Source organism: Carassius carassius, chromosome 24, assembly GCF_963082965.1.
Source record: "Carassius carassius chromosome 24, fCarCar2.1, whole genome shotgun sequence".
NCBI lineage: Eukaryota > Metazoa > Chordata > Actinopteri > Cypriniformes > Cyprinidae > Carassius > Carassius carassius.
The window spans coordinates 27,726,925-27,739,571 of NC_081778.1; the positions used below are offsets into that span (position 1 = coordinate 27,726,925).

General features: G+C 35.4%; 1 protein-coding gene and 1 long non-coding RNA gene across 4 annotated transcripts in view; both read right to left on the reverse strand.

The window, feature by feature from the left end:
* The window catches only part of LOC132103358 (zinc finger protein ZFPM2-like), a 149,042-nt gene that overhangs the window by 75,850 nt on the left and 60,545 nt on the right, over window positions 1–12,647 (reverse strand). The gene's annotated exons all lie outside the window — the stretch shown is intronic.
* On the reverse strand, window positions 5,217–8,929 carry LOC132103359 (uncharacterized). The gene is made up of 2 exons (XR_009423363.1): window positions 8,659–8,929; window positions 5,217–5,552 (listed from the first exon to the last, which is right to left on the reverse strand). It is a non-coding gene; the product is annotated as an uncharacterized LOC132103359 (long non-coding RNA).

The following is a 12,647-nucleotide window of genomic DNA, read 5'->3' on the forward strand; positions in this document are numbered from 1 at the left end:
GAAATATACTAATGCTCAAAAATCTGGGGGAATTTCAGAAAAAAACAACAACAACTCCATACTTTTATTCAGCAAGAATGCATTAAATTTATCAAAAGTGACAGTAAAGACATTTAAAACACTATAAAATATTAATAAAATATATTAATATTAATAAAATATATTAAAACAAAAATGTTTTCACAAAAACATCAAGCAGCAAATCAGCATATTAGAATGATTTCTGAAGGATCATGTGACAATGAATGATACTGAAAATTCAAGCTTTGCCATAACAGGAATAAATTATATTTTAAAATAAATTAAAATAGAAAAGAGTACTTAATAAAAAAAAACTATAACTCACCATATTACTGTTTTTAGTGTATTTTTGATCAAATAAATGCAGTCTTGGTGATCTTCTTTCAAAAATATTAAAAAAATCTTACCGACCCGAAACCTTTGAATGATGGCATTCTTCATTACAAAAAAAAAAAAAGATAAAATCCAATAAAATGAAAAAAATAAATAAATAAATATATATTTATATATATAAAGAATAAAGTTTAATGGATGGTAATAAATACTTATCCATTTTTTTCTTATTTCACTAATATTATTTTGTGTGACAAAATGTACAGTTATAACCCTGATAAATATTATGGTACTGTACTGAATTCCAGTAACTAGTTCCAGAACTAACCAGTTAAACCTTGATTGGTCTGTTTCCTCCAGCTTATTTCGATCAAAACCTGAGCAAAGTCATTCTGACAACAGTCTCCAAAGCTTCTTTCCCTTTGGTCTCTCTGAATGATAGCACACAGAATATTAGATGTAAACTTGAAAAAGATGCCCTCTCTGAATGTAGAGGTGCTAACAAATCTAATAGTCTGAGATGTTACAAATCTCAGTGCTCATGTGGGATATAATTCCCCTTTCTACTGTCAGCATGGACTGACTAATGGTGCCTGCAATCGCTGGAAACGCTCACAAATACTTTGAATTATGGGAATGCTGCTTTCATTCAGCCCCTCTGAAAGAATCTCACTGCGTTCTCAATGATCTGAAGGAAAACGTTTGGATATATTTCCCTTCCACAGGACGCACACAAATAAACGCACGCTTATCTGAGGGTGTGTTAATAACTACCGAGCTCCTGGGTCACACAACAGCTCACGTATCTCCCACACATTTGTTTTCCCCCTGCATTTACAGGTGCTGTTTTTCTCCAGTGGCTCGAGCAGGTCATTAGCTCGATCCACAGCCGCCCCTCCAGTCAATTACCACATTTCAAACTTTCCTCCAGCACAAATCCGGCCGCTCCTGCCTGCCTGACCCAGTTGTCTTTTGTGAGGAGGTCTTAGCTCCAGCAGTTTGACAGTCAACAGATAAGATGGATTAAGTTTTTTTCCCCTCTCCCCTTCTTTCTCTCATCCAGTTTTGATATAAACGGTGTGAAAGCAGGTTAAATCAGTCATTTTCAGGAGGAGTTTTTAAATGGCTGGAGATAGAGGGTGATAGAAGGCCTAAACCTGACACCGGGTCGTAGAAGGTCACGGCCATGCTGCTTAATAACTAACAAACTCCTGATGATGGAAAAGCCAAGAGATGAAAGATCAGTCATGAGTCTGAAACCAAAATATGTGTATTTCAATTTTTTATTTCATATTTTTTTATGCTTCTTTCCTTGGGAATCAAACCCATGACCTATGCATTGGTATCCCTTTGTTCTACTGAGCTACAGGAAGGCTTGTTTGAATAATTTGATATGACAATCTACTAACTTTTACATGATTAATGTTGGTGATAAAATGATATGGAAAGAATACAATATTTAAAGAAATGTGACTTTTGTCTCAAAACCTTATAGTTAATGACATTGTGACTACTAGCCCCGGTGTCCCTTACATGTATGAGCATTTATGCATGCCTGTGATTTAAGTATCATTGATATACCAATGTAGTTTTTATTAATATTTTGAATTAGATTTTATTTTTTGCGTGATTTCACTTTATTTATTTTTATTTGATCTCACTTTGATTTTAGTGTTTTTGTCATTTTGTATTACACTATTTTTAAATATTTTTTTTCCAATAACATGATTTTATTCAGGTAATAAACATTTTAAAATGTTTTGGTTATAACCCTGCTGTGCAAAGAAATTTTTTTAAAGTGCAAGCATTCCATGTATTTCTCAGTTACTTTGAGGCCATTAAACTGCATGTATAATTATATAAGAATGATCAAAATCCTGTTTAAAATACTTTATAGATTGAGAATATCACGTCACACTGCATGTCAGCTTCCTAAAAGTACTTCCTCTCAACAATCTATTAATATTTAATGCTTTAAGGAATACATTACCAACATGCATGTTCCCTGGGAATCGAGCCCATGACTTCACATTGCTTTCACCGTATTCTACCAGTTGAGCTACAGGAACACTATTAGAAAACGTGACTATAGGTTAAAGCATCACATAGCACATTTACACACACAATTCTATGATCAACTAGCTGCTGTACATTTATAGATCGCTTGTCAAAACCTGTAAAACAAGTTAGTGAGCCGACGCATTAAGGACACGTTCACAGGAGCGTGTGTGTGTGTGTATGTGTGTGTGTGTGACAGGGGAAAGTAATCCTATACACAGGCTGCTATTGTGAAATGAGAAGCTAGCCTCCTCGGCTGGCAGAGAGCAGATGCACCTCTCTTCCCCTATCCTAATCTGGAAAGGACTTAAAGGAGTCTTATCTCCAGGCTCTCCTGCTTCATTTCATGCTTGATTTACTTTAATTTGTCTGATAGGGCACGAGGATTTGGAAATGGCCCATCTTTCACTGGAAAATGTTCTGATTTTTCCCTGGCATTGTTATGTGGCGGTTTTTGACTCTGGTTTCTCTCTCTCCATCTTTCTCTGCTTCTATTTCTATTTTTTCTCCCTCTCTCTCCCTCTGTCTGTCTTCCTAAAGAACAGATCTCGCTCCTGTGCAACATTCTGTTTGAGTGCATTTAGATTCAAGCTAACACAGCAAAAAAAATGAAGTGTTTGTGTGTGATTTTACCAGCACCAGTGTAGGTCTGTTTGCTTTTCAGATCGGCAGAGAGCAACGCCGGAGGAAAGAGGAGCAGCCGAGTGCTTCAAACCACAGAGATCTTGTGTTTAAGGTATAGATGGTGAGACTCGCCCTTGTCTCGCCCACAAGTGTGCGAGCTGATAAAGTCAGAGAGGACAAGAGCTGCCGGCCCACACACGCCTGAACCTCCGCAGCTGGAGCTGCAGTCCCGGTACAGCTCTGTCTGTCTGAACCTACCGCTCTGTATTACCTGGAGGAATCTATCCGTAGCATTTCCATTCATTTCATTGGTAGCTGAGCGGCTGGCACAAGACCCTGTGGACATGCACCATTTCAAATCTGCCATCTTTGCTCACAGGCGCTCAGTTCTGCTGGCAGGCTGTTTTGAGCCAATCACATGAGCTGTGAATATGAAGTCAGGACAAATCAATTTATGCTTTTAAGAGTATTTTAAAACCAATAATAATAATAATAATAATAAGGCACTTGTCAAAGACTGATAATTGATCATTTAAAACCATTCTGAATTTTAAAACATCTAATAAATCATGCAGATTTTTTTTTTTAGTGCAATAACACTTTTCTGTGTTTAACACAGTCACACACACACACACACACACACACACACATATATATATATATATATATACACACACACAGAGACAGAGAGAGAGAGAGAGAGAGAGAGAGACAGAGAGAGAGAGAGAGAGAGAGAGACAGAGAGAGAGAGAGAGAGAGAGAGAGAGAGAGAGAGAGAGAGAGAGAGAGAGAGAGAGAGAGAGAGAGAGAGAGAGATAATACTATAATAAGTTAATTTCTTAAAATAATAGAAAATTATTTGCGGAACTGATCATTAATAACCAATATTAATTTTATAAATATAACACATAGATTAAAAATATAAAAACATAAAAAAATGATATTAATATTTTTATACTTTAATCAAATTTGTAAGTAAATTATATATATATATATATATATATACATATTCATATATATGTATATATATACAGTACAGACCAAAAGTTTGGACACACCTTCTCATTCAAAGACTTTTCTTTATTTTCATGACTATGAAAATTGTAGATTCACACTGAAGGCATCAAAACTATGAATTAACACATGTGGAATTATATATGGAATTATATACATAACAAAAAAGTGTGAAACAACTGAAAATATGTCATATTGTAGGTTCTTCAAAGTAGCCACCTTTTGCTTTGATTACTGCTTCGCACACTCTTGGCATTCTCTTGATGAGCTTCAAGAGGTAGTCACCTGAAATGGTCTTCCAACAGTCTTGAAGGAGTTCCCCGAGAGATGCTTAGCACTTGTTGGCCCTTTTGCCTTCTGTCTGCGGTCCAGCTCACCCCTAAACCATCTCGATTGGGTTCAGGTCCGGTGACTGTGGAGGCCAGGTCATCTGGCGCAGCACCCCATCACTCTCCTTCTTGGTCAAATAGCCCTTGATGCCTTCAGTGTGACTCTACAAATTTCATAGTCATGAAAATAAAGAAAACTCTTGAGAAGGTGTGTCCAAACCTTTGGTCTGTACTATATATATATTTATATAATTTAGTTTTTAATACAAATCTAGAGCATGACATCATATCCTGCTGCTGATTACTAAATTACCAAACTAGAAAAATATGGCATCTGTAGGAATGAACCTCGTTCTGATAGAAGCATTGGTACATGAGAACACCTTTAAATCTCCCGAGCTATGAAAGAGCAATACAGTCTGAGCAAGAGTTTACCTCTGTGCTGAACTCTACAAAATCAGATGACTGTCCAACCACAAATCAATTCATCTCTAGTCAAGAAGCTTTACAAAAGATGAGCTTCCATGACAACACACTCATTCCTCAACTCCTCATTCTCTCCCTCTCTCCAAATATGAAAAAGAGGACAGACATTGAAATTGTTGTCACAGGCTGAATTTATTTGACTCTGGCTCTGTGTGCGATGATAAACAGAGTGATGATCCAGCCACACATCTTTATCCATGCTTTGCTTTAATTAACGCTTACTTGTTTGTTGAAAAGATGATTAATATGCCAATGAAAACTGCATAATTGAATACTTCAAAACACACACACACACACACACACACACACACACACACACACACACACACACACACACTCAATCACACAAAGAAAGTTTCATGTAGACTTTTATATAATAAAAACAATACAATGATGCACATAACAATATTAATAATTATTATTATAAGAATAATTTGTTGTTGTTGTGTTTGCTGAGAAGATATCACAAGGATTTCCATGAATGACCTGACTGGATTGGTAAATGAAGGTATTTTGGGGTTTGTGGAAGAATAGCGAGTGTGTGTTTGGTTTTTCTGCTCCTCCTCCAAAAAAGGGGGGTGTTTGCTTTGATATAGATGCCTCTCACAGCACACCCTCTGTTGCTTGTATTCTGCCCATATTCCATGTAGCTGTCAACAGGTCCGCCCAGCCTTTGGAGAATTCTGACTGCACATGTAAATCATGCACTTTCTATTTAACCGTCAGCTTTTTTTTATAATGTTTTCCAATATCCCTCACCCAAATATCACATAGAGCCATCTGTTTTATAAATTAAATCTATAATTAAATATATATATAGACGCACTACTATTTAAAAGCTACAAAAGATTTCCATTTGAAATAAAATGCTATTTTAAAATGCAATAATATTTTACATTATTACTGCTGGTACTGTATTTTTGATCAAATATATCAAGCCTTTGTGAGCATGACAGCATATTTAACATAAATTATATAAAATATTTAATTTAAAAAATGTGAATATTATTAACAAAAAATTAATAATAAATGTAAGTTAATTTATGAGCCATAGCTTACATAATATTATCTCCAGGCTTTTAGATGTTTTAGATGTTCTGTTTCAGAATTATATAAAAAGTGACATAATGAAAATGATATAATTTTTCTAGAAACATGTCTATGGCACTGAAAATCCAGCTAAAAGATATGCTGAAAACAAAAACACAAAACAGACTAATTCCTAGCAACCTACATAAGTCTACATTCATATCTGAACAGTGAGTGCAAAAGAGTGCAGCATTATTCTAGCTTGTTCACTAGAACTATAGTTCATTTTCTGTTTGATTCCATTGCTAACAAGCATGAAGTCATTGCTCTTAAACCTCTTAACATCTCGGATCAGTAGAGAAATTTGCATCTGGACACTTAAAGACTTCAAGGGAAGAGTTCGAGATAATCTCTGCTTGTGTATTTCATCAGCTCAATATTCCAGCCACTGTGTGTGTGGCAATAAAGTACAAAATCTTAGCTCCTCCCTCCCAAGTAAACACAAAGGCCGCCCACAAATGGGTATTCATGCACTGGGTTGATGTATTAGTCACCAGAAATCACATGCACCCTGTTTAGACCTTTTAAATACATTGATTCTTTGACCCACCTCGTCTACACAACCCGGCTCATTCAGTACCAAATTCTACTATGCCACATTGTCACGACAATCTGATTTTGCACAATACAACTTATCTGCATGAGACTAGCAGAGAAAGTCTGTAGTAAGATGGCTGAGAGCAGCGAACGAGACACCCTCGCTCAGAAAATGAGCGGCAGCCAGGCATGTCAAAATGTCTTGATTACATGGGAAATAAACAACTCCGACTGAAAGCCTCCGCTCAAACTTGGTGCTTTGCATACATTAAATTCCGGTCTGTCTATAAGTCGTCTTAAAATGCTTAGGTATCAGCGCAAGCGCCTCTGACAACGTTTCTTCACGAGTTCGTCTGCGCTGTTATCAGCCCTCTAATGGATCTCCAGCTCCAGTGACAAAAGCCAGACGGAGCTCTCCTAAAGGATACATCTTTTTTCTCGTCAATCCACATGTGCGAACGCTGCTGTGGCCCGAGCAGGAGTTTACCAATCTTTGCTTTCCAAGACTCTCTCTCTTTCCTCTCTGTGTTAAAGGCTTGAGGGGTTCAATCAATGCTGCTTTGATCTCAACTGGAACTATAATTATTTAACATTGTTACAAGGATTTCTCTAATCCATTCTACCATTAAATCCCTTTTAGACCCTCATCTTCAGGAGCCTAATCTGCATCTAGGCCCCCTCCTTCCCCTCGGACTGCACCGTGACTTAACAGACTTCGGTGAATAATTAGAAAAAAAAAGATACACATGCAAAGAGAATGATGAGAAACTTTGCAAGTTGCTGGACACGAGCAGGTGTCAGTTGTTGGATGCTGATGATTGGTTTGTACAGAACATCTCTTTGTGGGTATGGTTGGATGTTTATAAGAAAGTCCCAGCATTCGAGCATTTCATTTAAAAGCTGTGAACAAGTCTGACAATGGAGTGCCGATTGCAGCTATTTGAATGTTTAATTCCTGAATTCTAGGTCATTGATAAATATGTTAACATACACAGACTGAAGTCTATGTGTTATAGGAGCAAACTCTTGCAACGTTTGTTATTGAAATCTGAATCACTGGCACGATTAAAGGGTTAATTCACCCAGCAATTCTTTTTTTAGTGACCACAGACTGTTCCATAACCTTTCACAAAAATGGAGCACTATATTCTAGTAAAAGCAGTTGTACATCCTATTCAGGTTTTCTAAAGCCATACGATACCTTCATGTGAGTAACCAACATAAATTTGTTTGATTTTTGTTTTTTGACAAAAATAGACCCATCTGCATTAGCTCAAGTCTCATTTTTGTTTTTACATTTTCTTACATTATCTAACAATATTCATTTTAAATATGTTAAATATCTAAAAATCCTTAAAACGACATACATTTATTTACAAAACACAAACAAACAAATTACAAAACAAAAAACAAAACAATTTTATGGTCCACAGAAGTTAGTCAAACAGGTTTTGAGCGGTTTAAAGGGGAGTCAATTAAAGGAATTTTATTTTTTGTCAAAATAAGTGTAATAAAAACCTAAGAAGTCAATTTTGCAGTTAAAAGACTTTGAATACAAAACATCTGGATGGGGATTTTTTAAGCCTTATTTGCTTTCATTAGACTGAGAAGCATAAACATGTCCTTTTGTGCTCTACAAGGGAAAAAAATAACCCATCGTGCTGGTTTGGAACAATACAAGTAAATGATGACAAAATATTTATTTTTAGGTGAACTATTCCTTTAAGACCTTCATCCCTCTTTTCTCTGCATATTTTCAGCTCTGCACAGAAATCTAAGGCAGTTAGCATTGAACCCATAACTGCCATCTGTTTGTTTTGGGCTGGGAAGATAAAAAAAAGACATGTTGGTAATTGTGACGCATGTTGAAAAAAAACACCCAATGGCCTTTTCTAATATTTGTGGCGCTGTGTTTTACGCTGAATATAAATAGCAGCACAGCAAATGCAAACATTTGTTAAGGCACCTGCCATGCTGTCATGACCATCTGCTCCACAAATTCACTTAGCATGACATATGTGTATTAAAGCCGAAGCGGCTATTGTTTGGTGCAGGTGAGGGGGTCAGGTCAAGGGCGGACAGTGTCAGCTCCACGTACAGGTGGGCTGAGAGGACAAAAGGGAATCTATACATGCTTCCTGACTGTGAGGCGAAGGTGGCTGGATACCTGCTCATGTCTGTCTTCAGGGCTTCTTCAGCAGAACCTGCCAGTGTTCGGATCGTGGCCCAGGTACAGCTGGCATATCCAAAAAACGACGGTGCATGACAGGCACTGCTGAGCTTAGAGAGCCGCCCATGAGGAGGTGTGTCAGTCCTCAAAGTGATTGGATCCAGCTGAGGGTTGCTCAATGCTCATTGGACGCTCATGCATTCTCAGAATATATAATATATAATAGTAAAAAAGGTCAAAATAAATAAATAAATAAACACAATATAAAATAAAGGTCATTTAAAAGTTAATACACACACAAACACACACACATACTAAAATTAAAATGAATATATGATAAATAAACATACACTTTTTTAATATTACATATAAAAAATATCAGCAGTATTAAAATTTAATACAAGAGAGACCAAAATGTGTTTTCCTCAATATAACTCAAAATATAATCGAAAGTTAAATGCTTCTATTTAAGGGCAGACATAGTGATAAGTACAAAAAAAAGAAGTTCATTAATGCTTAAAAGCTTCCTTCCCTCTCTGTTCCTGCACATGCACTTTCTTTATGCCTCAAGGAGTGTGTCAAGATATGTATCAAAGACATCCATGATAATTAACAAAACAGGCTATTACCACTAATAAATAGAAGCCCATGACTAGAGAGAATGGAGGAGATAGAGAAGCAGATAACAGAACATCGCCTTTATGAGCTGAGAGTGGATGTTCCTTTAATCTCAGGGACGCTCTCCTGCCTTGACAGAACAAGCTTACCGACTAAAGAACGTTTAAGTGAACTTTTGTGGAACTGAAGCGCTTATAAGGGTTACATTATATATATATATATATATATATATATATTTTTTTTTTTTTTTTTCTGTGCCAATAATTGTCATAGTGTATATTTTCATTACCATTTCTCAACTGCTCTCTTTGACCATTTTGATTCATCCAAGTGTCTTGAATCTTTGGATCGGTTCACTGATTAGATATCTTCTGCTGGTTGTCTCTGTAGTGTAGCAGGAGGTGAAAACTCTCTTTTTCTGTGTTCTGAATGAGGCAGTGAATCATACACTCAACTACGTTAAGTCATTCACACGTGTGTCTGGTTCAGACTCAAAGCACTGACTTATTCAGTAGGTTCAAACAATGGAAAACACACTTTGGAAAGAAGAGATGAAAAATCTGAGTCAGTGCATGGGCATGAATGAGAATCACAAACATATTACTGAGTTAGCTTTGCTATTTTCATTAGTAATCACTTATAAGCAACACAAAATGTTAGTAATTATAGTAATTTTTCATGATTTAATATGAAATAAAATAAATGATAATAAAACATTTTTAATTGATTTTATTTCAGTTAGTTGCTAAGGCAACATTTATTATTTCCATTTAGTTTATATTGATGCAGTAAAATAAGCAAAACTAAAACAAAAATAACGAAATAACCATAAAACTATATTATATATATATATATATATTAGGGGTGTAACAGTACGCAAAAATCACGGTTCTGTACGTACCTCGGTTTTAAAGTCACGGTTCGGTTCATTTTCGGTACAGTAAGGGAAAGAAATGCAAAAATTAAACTGCAGGTTGTTTATTACTATAAACTTTTTTTAACAATTTGTTTACACTTATTTTAAATACTTTTTAATAACATATTTTAAAATAAAAAAAGAATAAGAAATAAAATACTACTGCAAAGTTTTCCACTAAATAAAAATACTCTCAGTCTCAAACCAATATCATATAAAATATAATGAAAAATATAAATAAATAACTATGATTACAGTGCAGCATTACCAATCCCAGCTTGTAGGCCTGCTCATATTTAAAAATGTAAAATGCAGAATCAACAGTTTCAGTTTTTAGACCTGCTCAGATTTTGTTATTGCGTTGGACCGATCGGAATTAAGAGCAAAGTTCTGTTTAAATGCCGAAAGGAGCTGCGTTTGAATTACAATCGTTTTTTTCCTAGTTGTAGTGATGTTCACACTCGCGTGATGCCTTTTGAAAACATTAGGCCGGTGACACACTGGCATATTGCACCTGTCAAACATAGTCTATTTTGCCGTCAATACTGTTGACGGTGTCCTTTATCAGTAGGCTTTATATTTATGCTCAACAGGAAGTATAGATATTGTTGTCGTGAAGACAAGATCTTGGTCTGTTGGCGGTCTCCCTCTATATCACCTACAGTAGTAGCAGGGCGCCAGCGCCGCGTCAGGCACGATTCTGGTGTGTAAAGACACAGAAAACGCGAAGCAGCCGTCACGCAACTGACACGCAGCAGAAACACCACGCTCACGCCACGCTCACGCCACGCAGCCAGTGTGTCACCGGCCTTAGAATCAGCTGCAGTGCGGGATTTGCGCTGAACGCGGAGACTTCCGCCACTTAATATGTTCGTTTGGAAACACAAAAATGTACCTATGTTCCACACACAAAATATTGCATTCGGTCATTCGGTACACACATGCACCGTACCGAAAGCCCTGTACTGAAACGGTCCGGTACAAATACACGTACCGTTACACCCCTAATATATACACACACATCTTAACAAAATCCTAATAAAAATGTCAAAATAAAAAATAAATGAATAAAAAAATTAAAATTAAAACAGAAAAAATAAACAACCTACAATAAAATACTAAAATAGCAGTCAGGTACATGGTCATTTTAGTTAACTAAAATTAATATAAAAAAATGTAATATGAAATAAAATAAATTGTATTTAATTTTAGCTAGTTTTTGAGACAATATGATTTATATGTATGTATATATGTATATATATATATATATATATATATATATATATATATATATATATATATATATATATATATATATATATACACGTGTATATATATATATATAAAAAATATTTAGAATTATATATATATATATATATACACACATACATATATATTCAATATTTAGAATTTATATATATATACACACACATATATATTCAATATTTAGAATTTATATATATATATATATATATATATATATATATATATATATACACACACATACATATATATTCAATATTTAGAATTTTATATATATATATATATATATATATATATATATATATATATATATATATATATATATATAAAATTCGAAATAGTAAATAATATAATGATTTGTGACCCCCTTAACATTGAATCTTGTGAACTTCTGCCATTTTTATACCTAAAGCTCATCTTGGAAATGGTTGATAAAGATTCTTAAAGCAGGAGGATACCTGTGCGAGCCTCTTCATTAAGCTACTGTCCTTCTCTTGATGTAGTCTCTATTAAATATCCTGTTCGCACTTAACAATTAAGAATGATCTGTTTCCGACCGTAATCATGCATTTTAACTTAAGCCGGGGAATAACAAAGAGTCCAGATTTGAACATTAAAAAAGTAGTCCAAAAAATTAAATAAATAAAGTGATGACAAGGTAGTCTCTTAAACTAAATAAATTTGCTTTTAATCGCTGTGAACAGGAAGTCATGCCATTTGAGATGTTCATATTTGATGCTGTGATTCCCATCTTTATTTAAATTATAACATGCCCATCTGATTTTTCCAACACAATGGGAGGAATGAAAGAGGGAAATGGCCTTTCAGAAGGAGACATGACATGAAAGTGAATGTGGTTATAATGTGCAGAGATTAATGTCCACTGTACAGCTCCTCGAGAGACAGTGAGGCAGCTGCGTGAGCGATGTCATATCCTGTATTCTGAGAGGGTTGTTTCCTGTTGGGCGATTTTCTCATTTGCATTCTATTTTGCCAGAAATCCACACTCCTGCTGGAGTTTGACAGTAATGTCTCTGTGAGGAGTGAATGGGGCATGTAGAAAAGATTGTATCTGTGTAATGTAACAAGATTATCAGCAGCATTAGCAACCGTCGGCGCTATCAGAGAGATCATGGGCAGGAGGTAAATATGGAATTCAGCATTGAGATGAATCTGACAAACTAGATTA